Source organism: Lichenostomus cassidix, chromosome 9 (assembly GCF_008360975.1).
Source record: "Lichenostomus cassidix isolate B80296 chromosome 9, HeHo_3.0, whole genome shotgun sequence".
Classification (NCBI taxonomy): Eukaryota; Metazoa; Chordata; class Aves; order Passeriformes; family Meliphagidae; genus Lichenostomus; species Lichenostomus cassidix.
This window is the reverse complement of record NC_139490.1, coordinates 16,530,084-16,544,855: the sequence shown is the minus strand read 5'-3', so window position 1 is coordinate 16,544,855 and position 14,772 is coordinate 16,530,084. Positions and strand designations below refer to the sequence as shown.

General features: G+C 46.4%; 1 long non-coding RNA gene across 10 annotated transcripts in view; it reads right to left on the bottom strand.

The window, feature by feature from the left end:
- LOC146433368 (uncharacterized) overlaps positions 1 to 1,022 on the bottom strand; it is a 34,427-nt gene extending 33,405 nt beyond the window's left edge. For 7 of the 10 annotated variants that reach the window (XR_014854081.1, XR_014854086.1, XR_014854079.1 and 4 more), the window contains exon 1: positions 908 to 1,021. This is a non-coding gene — a long non-coding RNA (uncharacterized LOC146433368). Of the gene's footprint in view, positions 1 to 907 lie in introns of all 10 variants that reach the window. The other 3 variants (XR_014854084.1, XR_014854080.1, XR_014854085.1) reach the window with 2 other exon arrangements.
- Between the last annotated feature and the right edge of the window lie 13,750 nt (positions 1,023 to 14,772).

Below are 14,772 nucleotides of genomic sequence, written 5' to 3'. Positions count from 1 at the left end.
TAACTAGGGTGGAAACAGTGTAGATTTGAGGAGGAGCCCTTAGACAAAGCTAAGACATACTGTAAAAGATGGACTTTTCAAGAGAAAGGAGCTGAACTAGGTCAGGATGATATAGGCAAATGGGAGACATTCCTCATCGATCACACGATTTTAAAAGATGCTGTGAAGAAGCTTGTTTTAAGAACTGTCTGAAACTAATCTTCCTAGGGAATTTCCTAGAGAAATCAGAAAGGCTTCAACTTGATGTTAACCCTCCATATGGGAAGTTATTTCATTTGCTGTGCAAAACTTCTTTTATATTCATACCTCCCAATGGAATATGAGTGGGGTGATGCTAGGGGTCTTCTTTTCACCTACTGGATCAAGTTTATTATCTTTTATGACCCAGCTGTAGGATTACTACTAAGGCAAAATAATCCAACTGCATACTGTAATGCAGCTCCTTTGAGCTGCAGCAAACACCTTCTGAGATTGTTTTGGAATATATCAGTGCTGCAAAGCCCCCAGTGAAACCTCACAACACACACAGGCAGCCCCACAGTGCCAGGGAAATGCTTTCCACCTCGGCCAGGGACTGGGGCCAGCTAAGAGTCCCAGGCAGGGCCATGTCCATGGCGGACAGAGGTGGTGATTACATACAGCTAATTGCTGTAATGCTCTGCAAGGTGGGAACACCCTGCAGAGGAGAAGTCAGAGCTGTGCTGCTGTCCTTGGCCAACAAATTGAGCTGCTCTATGTTTCAAACCCTCATGTTTTCTCTTCACATAAAATTGCAGAGCTTCCTTTGAGGCAGAGCTGATGACAGAAAATGAACAATCTGCCCCAGCCATTTCTATTGCAATCCTTGGAAAATATTTTGGCTGTCTCTAAGGCCACTGTGTTATCTGTGCTATTATGCCTGACTTACCACACCTTAAGGTGGGCCACGGGTGATGTTTCAAGAATCCCTGGGTTTTCCCATTTGAAAGTCCATTTGGCTTTGTCCTAAAGCAGAACATAAAAGGTCACGGTTTTGCAACCTCCCTTGAAGCGTGGGAGCTCAGAACATTCTTGGCTTAAAGATCCCTTAAATCAGCCACGTGTACCTGCTCAGATGAGCAGCTGTGGGATGGGTTCAGAGGCTCCTCAGTGCAGCTGGGAAGAGCTCCTGGCAGAGCACCTGCCCCAGTGGCAATGAGTCACTCACAGGACACTGCTCAGCTACTGGGGTTTAGCCACAGCTGGCCCAGAGCCACTGCTGTAAAAGCAGACAAGGATCAGTATTTCATCAACAGTTCCCAGAGGAAATGTCTCCTCCTGATTTCCTTAACTGAGAATTGAACTCCCCTGCTCCTCCAAATCAAGTGTTGGATTTTTCTTTCTTAAAAACAAACAAAAAAAAGAAACACTGTGTTTTACAAAAACCACATATTTGTCTCAGGAAATAGTGAGGACAACCTCCCAGCCAGCTCAATGTTCTGTACAGCTTCTGCCACCAGCAGACACAGGCTTTGCAGTCAGGAGGTATCTCTCCAGCCTGGTACACCACACCATGCTGCCTTTCTGTCATCAGAGCTTCAACTGGGAAAAGGCACAGGAAACTTGTTACTCAAGCACACAGGTATTTTGCTAAACCCAAGAGAGTCCATGACCACATTCAGAACATGAAAGGTACTGAGGTTTCTCAGAATTTGTACTAAAACTTGTAAACAACAAAATCCCCCAACCAACCAATAAAACCCCCTGAGTTTTGCTGCTTATTCAGTTTGGTCACAAGAGACCAGATGTTTTCAGGCTACTAGATAGAGAACTCAATAGCAAGTTCAGTTCAATATCAGATGTGAGTCTGAAGTACAGGCATAAGGATGTAAGTGCTGTGGACAAGATCACCTCCTTTATCTAGATTAGGTGATGACTTGAACTCAAATACCTGCCACAGTTAAAAGCAGATCTTTTGGAAAGATGGAAGCTTAAGGCAAAGAGATATATTGTGCTTATTCAGTTAGTAGAGATGGGCCTTTTAATAAATTAACAGACTTGTAAGAAAGATCTCATTAAAAGGCTCTGTACACAGCAGCAGTTTAGGAAGAAACTTGAATGGAACAAAACTTTGGGAAAAAACTTTTGCTTGTGAGTTAGAAAAAACTTGACTGTTTGACAGGTATGATGACAACTTCCAGAGATTAGTGATGCATGCTGAATCATGGACATTTTGGCCAAAAAAAACGCATTCTTACCAACAATTCTTCTGGGAAGCCAGGGCTTCCATACCGCTATAAACATATTTTGTTCTCCTACAGATACTGTCCTGCCAAGTGCATAGGCAGGTAATTGCCAAACCTGCAACCAGGTTTGCATTTGCAACACAACATGCACTTTGAAAAAAAGGTGATTTAGGAGAAGTGCAAGGGAGAACATAGTAAGTATCTCCTTTGGAAGAGGCTGCACCAATACCATAAAGCCTGGAAGCTGATCTTTGCATCAAGAGCAGGAGCTTTCATATATAAAAGCTTTACAGAGCAGAAAGCAAGACCCTCATAGGCATGTACTCCAAGGAGTCCTGTGAGGTGAGACCTGTGCTGGCCCAAGCACAGCACATGGAGCCTGCTGAGGCAGACTCTCTAGGACATTTCCTTGACCTGTGCCTAAAAGCTGAACGTGCAGAACATCAGTCTTGCAATATGTTAGTTGTACTTATTAAATAACTTTCCGTAACACATACTGATACCATCTCCTGTCACGGCCTGAAAAACACTCTAAACAACAGTTTCCTCAAAAATCAAACAAAAATTTATATCAAGCTGAAAGATGATGACAGACTTCTGTGGGATTAAGCAATTTCTCTCAGCATTTTTGTGGGTTTAACTAAACTGAGAGATTACAAGCAGAAAGGAAAGAACCACCCCCAGATTTTCCATTAAAAAAAAAATAGTGAGGAAACATTCTGAAAAAACTGTAGAGGATAAACAACTATTAGACATGACGTACCACAGCCTTCACCTCCCATCAACAACTGTCTGTTATTCCCATTCAAATCAATTGCTGATATGGTTTTCTTCTCACCCAGCAGCTCCAGCTGTTTCTGGACATTCCTGCTTTCCAAAGGAGAGCATTCCCAGGGAGCAAAGGAGAACAGTGAAACAAGCCAGCCAAACCTTTGGCTCTCTGAGCACCAAGAGACCAACCACAAATGCAGCACCTCTTCCAACAGCTCCTCAGTGCCAAGGCTGACCCAGGGCAATATCCTGGGAGGGCCCAACAGCTCCACACCACTGCCTGTCCCTACAGCCAGATTTAGGATAAGCTAGGCAGGTACAGGACCATCACTTACCCTCTGAGAGGTGCAGAAGCAGGACAAGCATCACAGATAAGCAGGCTGCTTCTTCAGAGCAATTCAGGGAAGTTGAAATTAGTCACTCATACCACAGAGGGGGGGAAAAACCCACACAGAGGTATTAAGAAGTCAGCTGGATTGATTGCACCATTTTATAATGGGAATCTCAGATTAAAGCACCTCACCTGCTGCTTCAGGAGCACTGTACAGCTCTCCAGACAGCAAAGTTGGTTATTTTGAATGCACAGCATGTATGACTGGTGGGAGAATAAACCTGAATCATCCTGGGTGCTGTTGTTAAAACAGTTAGGATAAAGTGTAGTCATCTGACACAGAAAACCACATTGTAAAATTAGAGATGAAGCCTGCCAGGATGCATTTAGTTGTATTTATGAAGTGCCCATCAGTGATGTGGGTACTGTCCAAAAAAATTAAACAATGTACTTGATTGCTAGAGGAAGGACCAAAGATCAGCTAAAGTTCACAGAGGAGCTTGTGCATTTTCACACAGGCTACACCTGAGGTGTTCAGGGAAGGTACACCCTGTACATATTTTGGAATTTCTAATGTGCCTTTCTAACATACATTATCATACCTTTTGGGGCATAAAAACTATGTCCCAAAATTAATATCACTATTGTGATCTTGAAATTCTCACAAGTGTTGTAGTTCTGACAAAACTTCCATGCTCCAGGTGCTCCCACTACCTCTGCCCAGGGATGCACAGGGTAGGAATGCTGCCTCAAGCCTGGGCAGCCCATTCTCTCCAGACATCCCCTAGCTTTTTGCCAGATTTTAGCAGCATAGCGATTAGGGCCACTTTTTAGCTTTTCTGTCACCTTTACTTGGTGGCACAAGTCTGTGGATATCTTTCATATTGCAAGCAGGAGATCATGTCACCTGAGATAAATCTTACTGCAAATGATGCTTATATACAACATGTGACCCTGCAGGTTAATGCTGCAAGTCTCCCTCAAAGTGAGTCTGTGGGACAGTGTCTTCATGGATTCATCCTTGCTAGGACCTGAAAACCGGTAACTCTCTAATGTATCAAAGCATAAGTCAATAAATTCTAGGATATTAAACCTGAAACTGCAAAAAGAGGGGAGTACATGGCAGTATCTAATGCAGACAAGTAAGGTTGTCTACACAGATTTTCTAAACGAGGCTGGGAAGTCTGACTTCTCTGTCAAGTCACCAGTAAAAAAGGAAACATTTAAGTTGTCACGGTTATTAGCTGCTTGTTACATGATCACCAAAGAGTTAAGTACCCGAGGCCTGCAGTTTTTCCAGGGTGTTTTGCATTTTTCAGTGCTTAGACTGAGAGCCATTGAGCACATTACCACAGGCAAACCTCTCTCCAACCAGATGCCAGAGCCTGGGAGGCTTGGGCACTGCTGAGCCGGGACAGCAGCCAAGCCACACAGAAGAGGACAAGTCAGGTAACTTCTTACAGCAGCTATTTTTCTGCTTACTCTTCTTCTGGCTCCAAAGAAGCACATAAACCAAAAATGCACCAGTGAAGCACATCTGAGTGCGTGGGAGGTCAGGCAGCAAGAGGGAAGGGGGCAGAAGGAGCAGCCCCACAGAAGGACTGAGTCACCTGGTGCTGGGATGAGGGTCAGCAGCAAAGCAGTGCAGGATGGGGCCGGGAAAGGCTTGGAACCCAAATCCCAGCCCTGCTGCAGCCCAAGGACAACGTGCAGGAAGGGAGGGGGACAGCAAGCAGCTCCAGGGGAGAAACAGTGCCCCAGGCACACCAGGTCCCAGCCCACCAGTGGCAGCTCTGGCCCTGCAGCAGCAGCAGCATTTTGGGTTTCCTCTCGTATGCAGAACATCTGGTTCATTATTTGCAATTAAAAATAAGTGAGCTGTGCTTACTCTGTCAAGGACACTGCCCCTCAGACTGCTGTTCTGCACGGCACACTGAGCTGATTTAGAGAGCGAGAGAAACGGGGTTTGGAAACTCCAATGTTCTGGGGTTTGGCAGTGTGACAAAACTTCCTGACAAGAGGGATGCATGTAATGCCCTTTCCCTTGCTGTTCTCCTCAGCTCAGGCATCTGTAAGCACTTCTCTTTGGATCATCTGGAAGTGACATATGGAAGAAGTTAGATTTAAGGAGAGCTGACTCTGCTGATAATAGGCACAGGATTGTTGGTAACCTGGATGTGAAGGGCTAGTTCTCTCTCAGTCACCTGTGGAGAATATTCAACAGATAAATTTTAATAGGTAACAAAAACATGTGGGATTCACTAGCTTGGACAGTAATTTCCCCCATCATTAACAATCCTTACTTCATCCTCTGCTAATACAGTTATACTGAATAACTGAAGAGGATAAATTCTGTTGAAATACCTGTGTAAAAAAAGAACACTTACCCAAATATTGGATATATTTTACTACTAATAATGTATTTATCAACCCGATTTTGAGTGGCTGATTTCTGATTATGTAAAATCCAAGTGACTAAACATATAATAGTAATTAGCAACTGGCACACAGCAAAAAAGAAAGGTGTTCTCAAGGGTTTCATGCCTGTCTCTGCTCCCTCTTTGAAGTGGTAAATGGGTTGCAAGTGGTGGTTGCTAAGAGAAATAGGCAAAGAGAGACTAGTACTTATCCAAACTGTGATCAGCATTGCACCACCCTGCCTTGTCTCTGTTTAGAGGAAAGATTCATCATTTTCCCAAGGGAGCTATCCAGGCCACCCCATGCTGCCCAGAGCAGGGCCAGGGCATTCTGAAATGCTAAAACCAAAATTAAACCCCAAGACTGTAGTCCTGTACAGTCAGTGGTACCCAGACCTGACTGTCTTGATTGCAGCAGAATCTCTCACCTTTCCAGACAGGTATTCTGCTGAATTCGAACAAAGATCATTCTCCATCCCCCATTATCTCCATCTTTCCCAGGCCAATTCTCTTCTGTTAGACAGGAAAGACCCACCATGCCAAAAGAGGGGAGCATGAAAAGCATCAGCTTAAAGTCACATCACAGCAGTGATTTTGAAAGATGCCTTGAATGCAGAGACACAGCCATCTGCTGTGATGTGTGCATGGATTGAAGGCTCCCTGTACTCTGCCAGAGAGCTCCAGACCCACGAAGGATTCCTGTGGCAAAGCCTTGGCAAGTCAGAGAATATTTCCATTCATGCTCCTCTCTCCATAAATTGGCCAAAGCCACCTCCTGCAGCTCAGGTCAACAGAGGGGATTATTTCTTCCCAGGATCCTAAACACTCAATAACCCTCCATGCTCTTTCCATTAACAAGGTTGAAAACCCCAAAAGCAAGCGAGGATGAAAACCCAGCGGCAGCACATGATTTGGAATGCAGCCCTAGGCTCATACCCATCTTTGTGTGCCTCTGTTCCAGTCACATTGGAAATCTGGGGAGTTTGCTCAGAAATGGAGTGACGGTCAGGCCTTGGCTCCTACTTGTGTCATTGAGGATGCAGAGGTACTTCAGGTACAGTCTTACCTCTTCCTTCTTTGCCTCAGTAGTTTTAATACAGTTGTGCCCCAAATACCTGTTTTGGCATGAGAACAAGAGGAGGTATCAAAATACTATTTAATAAAAGATTTTAAATAAAGTTGCTGGCTGTCTACAGCTGTAATTCCCTCTCTGCATTGAAAATTTAACCTGAAGCAGAATTATTATAGCTTTCTTTTTAATGATTTTGTGGAGAACTAAAGATATAGGTCAGTACCATGCAATTGTGCAGGATGCCCCCTCAATCAGAAAGAGGAATTTAGTGGTGGCATCACCACACAGCCCTGTGCTAGGAATTGATGCAGCAAGAAGGAGGATGGCAAACTCACCACAGAGCAGCTGGGGGAAGGGGAGATGCAGAAGGGAAGGGTAAGAAGCCTCTTACCATTTCAAAGCATGGTTCTGCTGTACAGGAGAATGCAATAAAGCAAGGTGGATGTTTAACATTCCCTGCTGGGGTACCTGTGTGAATTTTCTCACCGTGAAACCATGAAGAAGCTCCAGCAGCAACAGTGACATAGAAGTTTTCCAGGCTTACACACCATTACCTCTGGTGAAAGCAAGATAACATGCACATGGGTAGCAATTAAAAATCTTCTTTTCCAGCTGCCCTTGGCCATGGTCAGGACTTCCCACTGACTGTTCTTTGTAGCATATGCACAACACAGACAAGCCCTGACACCCTGTGCTTTAAACCTGCTTATCTCACTGGTGTCAGCAGCACATGCTGCAGGACCTTGCCTGCCTGGGCATCCAGCAGTGCACATTGTCAGGAGAAGAAGCACCTGGAAAGCTGTTTAGAGGCAGGCACTTTTTAAAGGCATTTTCTTGACTACCTTTTAAAGAAAATCAAGTGCTTCTTGCCCTCCGGAGGAATCCAAGAGCGGGATAAGCATGGGTGCCAGGGCATAACAAGCATTTATTTTAAAATACATTGCAGGTTTTGTCTGTGTTTGGAGGAGGAGGCATGCCTGGCAGACAGCAGAAAAAGAACCACAGTGGGGAAAGAGAATAATGTTCAAATTAAGTGGGAGGAGAGGGAGAGGAGGAAAAAGAATTGATTTTCTGCAGTCTGAAGGTGCTTGGTCCAGAAACTACGAGCCTGAGAACAAGAAAACACTAATTATTTTTTAAAAATGCATAATTCAAAGTATTTTTCATTTCAACTCACCCAACATATTTATATTAAACTGCTTTTCTTTTCTTGGAGTCTTGGTATTTAAAATGCTAATTGGAGACTGAAGAATACCCTTAAGGAAACACATTTGCTGGCATTTCTGGCTGGGTATATTCAGATTATAGCTTTGAAAGGTTGGGGTCTTAGGGTGTTTTATCTTTTTTCCTCTAAAAAGAAAGAAAAAAATTGCTTACATTTTCATTGCTGAAACTGTATTTCCTCTGAATACCTTCCCACCCCCATTATAAAGAAAAAGGGCAAGATTTGAAAGTTTGAGAGTTTGGTTTTTCAGTGACCAAGGCTGGAAGGATTTCAAAGGCTTCCAACTTCAAAAACCTGGTGGTGCCCAAATACCATATTGACATAAGCTGCAGGTCCTGGCTTTCAGAAAAGTGTCCCTGGTCCTTTTGCCAGAGGTAGCTACATTAATCCTTTTTATAAGGAGTGCACCAAGAAAATGAGGTTTTATGGAATAATCTAACCTCAAAAGCAGAAAGGATGGGAGGTCTGACGCATGAAGCCATGTTGTGAGCTGCTCTTGGAGCTGTCCAAGTGAGGTGGAAGAGCAACACTGGGGCAGGCAAAGAGCCCAGAGGCAGAGGCTGTTCCACCAACCACAGCCTGGAAAACTTTTCTACCTGGAATTTTAATTTCTAATTTGTTATGACCTCTGCTAAATGGCAGTTAGATTTATGCACACCGCAGCTCCTAATGCATTTTTGCAAGTGTAATTTACTCATTTTTCAGTTGACCTACTTGAAGTCAGGCCTGGAATTAAAGAAATCATTCAAAAGGCACTACAAGCTCTGTGCTCTTTGCTAAACACTTACTACTTGTGTGTGCCCCCTGAAAAGCAAGACTTAGAAAGAGAAATTTGATAGTATTACACTTTAATCTAATTCCTGATGAAGCTGGAGCCAAGCTGCCATGCAGGCAGCATGCTGTGGCTGGTGGCCCTGTGCCTGGCCAGCTGCTCCCTCCCTGCTCTCAGCCCTCCCAGGTAGCTGCAGCCACAGCTGCCTCCTGCTTTCTGCCTCCAAACCTCCCCTTTCCAGGTGCCTGTAGAAGCTGCATAACTGAAATCAATCACCTCGAGATTTTTTTTCCCCCCAAGCCAGGTGTTTCCCTGAGGCGGACCTTTTTCCAAGAAGGTTTGAGTGGAAATATTTGCATCAGGAATAGGAAGGAAAAGGAAAAATCCTCATGTTGACTCAGTGAAAACCTGGCAGAAATGTATCCAGATGTGAAGCAATGCTTTGACACGATGGAGGGGTGGTCTGAGCTGCCTTCAGTGTCTGAATCTGCTGCAATTCTAGCATGTCCTGTGCCACTGCAGAGAGACACGGGGAGGGACGGGGTGTAGGAGGAGAAGTTAGGGATACAGAGATGAGGAGGAAAGCAGCACATGACAGGGATAAAGGCTGGGATGAGGGGGCTGAGATGCCATCAGCACTGCAGATCTCCCCAAAGACAGAGACAGTTCCGAGAGCGGCTGTCTCGCAGCTGCCCATGGCATCCGGGGGAGGAGCGCACAGCCATCCCTGCACAGAAAACACTGCCAGCCTGCTGCTGCTGTGCTGCTCCCAGCCCTCGGAACGGGAGAAACGAGATACACAGAGCACACAAACCGCATTTCTGACTGTGGGGCTGAGGCTGTGCCTGAGCAACACCCTGGGAAGGGAAGCGAGAGCTGAGGAGCCTCTGCGGAGCCTGGAGCTGGAGGAGAGCCCGCTGGAGCCTCCCGTGGAAATTCGGCTGAGCCTCTGCGAGCCATCGCTCGGCCTGGCTGCTGTCCGGGCTGGCAGCGGCTCAGCAGCGCTGGGAGCTGGGGAGAGCAGCTCGGAGCACACAGAAAAGGTTCACTCCTGCCGGAGCTCCCATCTGCGCTGCCCGAGCTGTGCCCGCGCTGGCATCGCTGGCACAGACACACCGGCAGCGCTGGGGCAGGGAGGGAGGCTTTGTTCAGCTCGAAGGATGTTCCAAATCCACAGGCAAGCAGCCTGGCAGCGAGCAAAGGGAGGAACCCAGCCCTCTGGCATGGCTGTGCTCGGGTCATTTTGGTACCCCGCGATTTGTCCATGCCCCTCAATCTGTGTGGCATTCACAGGAGAGCAAAACTGCCCGTGGCATCCAAGGTCACAGCCTGCATGAGACAAGCTCTTTCCAAGAGAGCTTTCTATGCTTGCCACGAGGTTTTTTGGAGGTTTTTGGGTTTTTTTGAAGCCCATCGTAAGGAAGGGCAATGGGTGCACTGTAACTTTACAGGCAGGTATCACTGTATTTCCAATAAATATTGTCCCAAGACCCTTTTGAAGGGATAGGGGTTTACAATAACACTGTCGCTCTGCTAACTGCAGGAGGGTTCCTCCCAGCTTCCCTTCAGAGACATGAGAAAGAAATAATCCTCACAGAAAGATCATTACTGTGAGCTCACACAATCCCACTTTTAATCAAATGATAATTTAAGTGTAAGTTCCGCTTCATGCATTTAGAAAAACATTGGTGTAATAAACACTCCTATTAAAGCCTCATCCTCAAAAAAGATCATTCCCACAGTTGCCATTTAACAAGGCAGGAAAAAGAAACCAGTACAGTTCAGAATTTATGCAGCTATCTCTTCCTCCAAAAAAGATGAATTTTATGTAATATTAGAATCTCATATAGTAGTTACAGAGCCCAAAAGGGAAACTATAGCCGATAAAGCACACAGAGATATTTAAGCCTGATTTTTTTTTCCTCCTGGAAGATAAGCTTATACCATGATTATTCTGTTAATAGTCTTCCTTGAGTAATGTGCTTACAAACAATTGCTTTGAAACCATAACTCCTGTCAAGTTCTAGGGACATGATTTGCTCCTTACTGACAAAAATGCGAGAATTGGAACATTGTCAGGGACATCAAGAGAGTTGAAATTCATTAGCATGAAATTCACACCAAATGCAAGGAGCAAACTGAAATAAATGCACTCGGAAGTTTGGGAGCTCTCAGTAAAAGCCAAGACATTCGAGGCACAGCTCGCGCAGGATGCGCTGCGAGCTGCAGAGACGATGGGCCACTTCATCAGCTGGTGTATCACAGCAGATATGATGAGCTGGCTCATTATTCTTGCTAAATTATGCATGCTGGATTGGGGAGGGGGGGTGGGTCAGGAGTGAAATCAGAAATCATTCCAGTTCATCGTGTGCCAGATCACTGGAAAACCTTCCGTAGCTGCTGCTGGCAGCAGGCAGTGAGCAGGCTGTGCAGGCAGGCGTTCCCTACACTGATATTTCCATTTCACCTGCGATTGCCCTGCTGGTTAACAGTAGGGATGGATCAGAACGATGCATCAGTGTCTTCTATAGTGAGCTGGAAAATTAGAAAGTCCTCTGTATTAATGCCACATTATCACAGTGATCCAGAATTGCCTGGTTTAATCAGAAACAAGCAAAAGCTTTGGGGCCCAGCAGAGCAGGATTCCTCCCTCCGAGCAGCAGCATTGCTGCCTGCACCCAGCTGGGCACAAGTGGGAGGAGGACTGAATTCTCCTGTCATTTAGCATCTTCACATCAAAGTGTGTGAAGAAAAGGCACACAGGAAGGCTGGGCTGGCTCCTCCTCTGCACAGCCATTGTGGAGTGTAGGGAAAGCTTCAAATGTGTGTGCTAGAAGGAAAAACACAAACACATATATTTTATACATATATATGATGTTGCTCTGACTTATAAAAATGCATAAGCATTCAAACCCTTGAAACAGCCTGACAGACAGGCTCTCACTTCCCAGCTATCCCTAGCTTTGTGCTGAGGGATGCAGGGATTGTCATCCTGAACTGGATATTCCAGTTCCTCTGAAGACCAGCCCAAAATAGATTTCAGGGCATTTGCTTATTTTAATTCATATACAAGCCCATCCCACAATGGAAATGCTTCCTTTTGGAGATTGCTGATCCAGTGGCTGGGTGTTGAGTGTTAAAAGGACTGAGTCCCAGAGGAGCTGTTCCCAAAGGTCTGGGATGCAGTGGCTCCAGCAGAGCACCCTGCAGAGGCAGGCACCCCAGGCTGGGTGGCAAGCCCCAGGAGCTGGTGGAAAGCCTTTTTGCTACTTCCCATCCCTCTTCCCAGCCCCACAGGGTTTGCAAGCAGGCCTGGGCAGCACAGCCAGGGAAGGTGCTGGCAGAGGTGCAGCCACCAGCACTGCAAACAGCCCTGCAGCCCGGGCTGCTGGCACAGCACGGATGGCCATGGATCACCCAGCAGCACAGCTCACTCAGGCCCTGGGAATCCTGCCAGCAGCCCCAGGAGCTCTGCTCACCCCTTGGGCATCTGGGACAGCAGCTAAGTACTCCTTATCAGCGCTGGGAAGATACAGCAGGATGAGAGCAGAATAACAAAAGCCCTGAGATGTGATTTATGGAGAAAAAAATAAACTTAGTATTAGTTTCCAATGGCATTTAAGTTTCAGAGGCCAGCCAAAACTTTTTTTTTTTTTTTGCAAAAAAAATCTACTTTGCTGAAATACTCTTTCCTACAGGGACTCTTCTGTGTTGTGCTCAGGGGGTGTTATAACAATAAACAGGCATCCTTGCCTTAAGGGACTGTAGATACTGCCAAAGCAGGCAACATTTTAAACCTACAATAACCTTGTACTAATTGCAGAAGTCAAGACAGACAGTCCAAACAGGCACAGAGCTGGGAGAGCACTTCAAGGAAGAGTGACACAGCACGGGCTTTTACCCAGGCACTGCTGCCAACTGGCTTGCAGTGAAACTTTACATCACCCTAAAGCCCAGAAACTGCCTTCGAAAAACTAACTGGCTCCTCGAATGCCCATCCAGTTAATGGTTTGTGAGTTGAAGCCAGTGTGTGATTTCACACCCTCCCCAGCAAATGGTGGGGACCAAGAGAATATGGAGATACAGCCCCTGACATGGAGACAAATGTTTCTGCACAGATCCCTGGGGAATGCTTGGGGGGAACTTGCTCCAGAGGAAGGGGAGGCTGCTGGCCCACAGCACACATGCTGAGAAGTGGTAAAATTATGCCAGGAAGCAAGAAGGCAAATGACTCTTTCTAATCAGTCCCCCCCTCCCCTGAGAACTGAGGTTAGCAGAGAGCTGGGACATATTGGGGAAGCTGCTGAGCTTTGCTCATTAGTTGCACATTGCTTTTCACTGATGAAGATCAATGGCAGCTCATGCAGCATCAGCCCTGTTGTGGGGTTACTGTGCTGATGGCTCCAGTATAGCCACTGGAATGTTTTAAGTGGGTTGGAAAGCACATTTCTACTCCAGGAATCAGAAGTCCCTAAGTAGGGTGATCCAGAGTGGCATTAATGCAGGTGCTTTTGGCAGAGCCCAGGAGCAAGGCCCTGTGGCTGGGAGGAGCCCTGGGCTCCATTCAGGGGCCATGCAGCAGCACTGGGGTGAGACCATGGCACAAAGTCCAACCCACTCCAGACCTTCCTTCCCAAAGCCTTCGTGGGGCTGTGAACCAAGGCCCTTTCACCTGGCTCACAGACTAGAGGAGCTCAGGCAGTTAATGTTAAACTGAGTCAATTTTTAGTTATTGTTTATGAGCCAAGAGGATTTAATTTGAAATCCTACATCATTGGGTTTGTGGGTTTTTTTAATTAAATTGAGAGAACCCTCCCCCCAGCCTGGTCCACAACACTTTCCCCAAAGATGCTCAATTGAAAGGATCTGGAACTCATCACCATACCATCTGCCTCTCTCTGAGAGGTGATCAATCATCCTGAAAGTTTAAACACCCACAGTGCCTAATCTATTACAGTGTTCAAATCCAGCTATTTTAAACAGTGAAAGGGAGGACATGCTGTCCCCTCATGGCACAGCAGTCAAGCCCCAGCTTCATGCCTGCCAAGCTATAAAACCCCAACATTTCCTAGTTTTTACAGTCAGCACTAAGAGAGGAAACTTCTCAGGATAGGCAGGCAGCCAGAGATGGAGAGCTGTGTGTGACACCACCCTGTACCAGGGCTGCAGGAACAGTCAGCCCTGAGGAGGGATGAGCACTCCCCAAACTCACCTTTCTCCTGCTCACATGCAGAAACTTTGCCTGGGAGTAAACTAATGCCTCATCCTACCATGTTCAGCTCTGGAGGTGCACTAAGGGCTCCTTCTCCACAGGACACAGGTAAATTCAGAAGTCAGTGGAAACCAAGCAGATACTGATGGCTCCATTCCCCTCTGCTAGGAGCAGGTGCAAGGAGCTGGACCAGACCTACAAGACAGCTTTATCCATCCCAAGAGAACAGTGATCAATACACAGAAAAAGTGCACGGAAACTAATTTTCCTTTGGCTTCCTGCAAGCTTTGGTATTGCACAGTGTGGGTGTTTTGGGCCACATGGAATCACTGCCTGAGAACAGGAATGCCCCCCAGTGCTAGTGAGGTTGGCTTTGCTGTGCCCTGCGTGGCTCAGGGCACAGGTTGGGTGCTACCAAGGAAGGTGGCAGAGGCCACAACTCTGGTCCTCTTGGGTCCCCCTGCCCTGTGTGTCCAAGAAGCATCGCTTGGCCTTCCAGGGGTGGGGCTGTCCAGAGACCAAGGGATCCAGAAGAGGATCCAAGAGACCAACAGGCAGCCTTGTCCTCCTGCTGGCATCTCTGTCAACAGCAGCACATTGCTTCCATGGTCTGGATTTGGGACACACTGTGCAAGCCATCAGTGCAGCACTGTTGTGTGGAATACCAGGAGGAAAGGGTACAAAGCATTTACTGTCATGTCTGTTCCTAGCACAGGAGTGGACAGACTATTAACAGAGTTCAACTGAATGCAGAACTTCTTATAACCT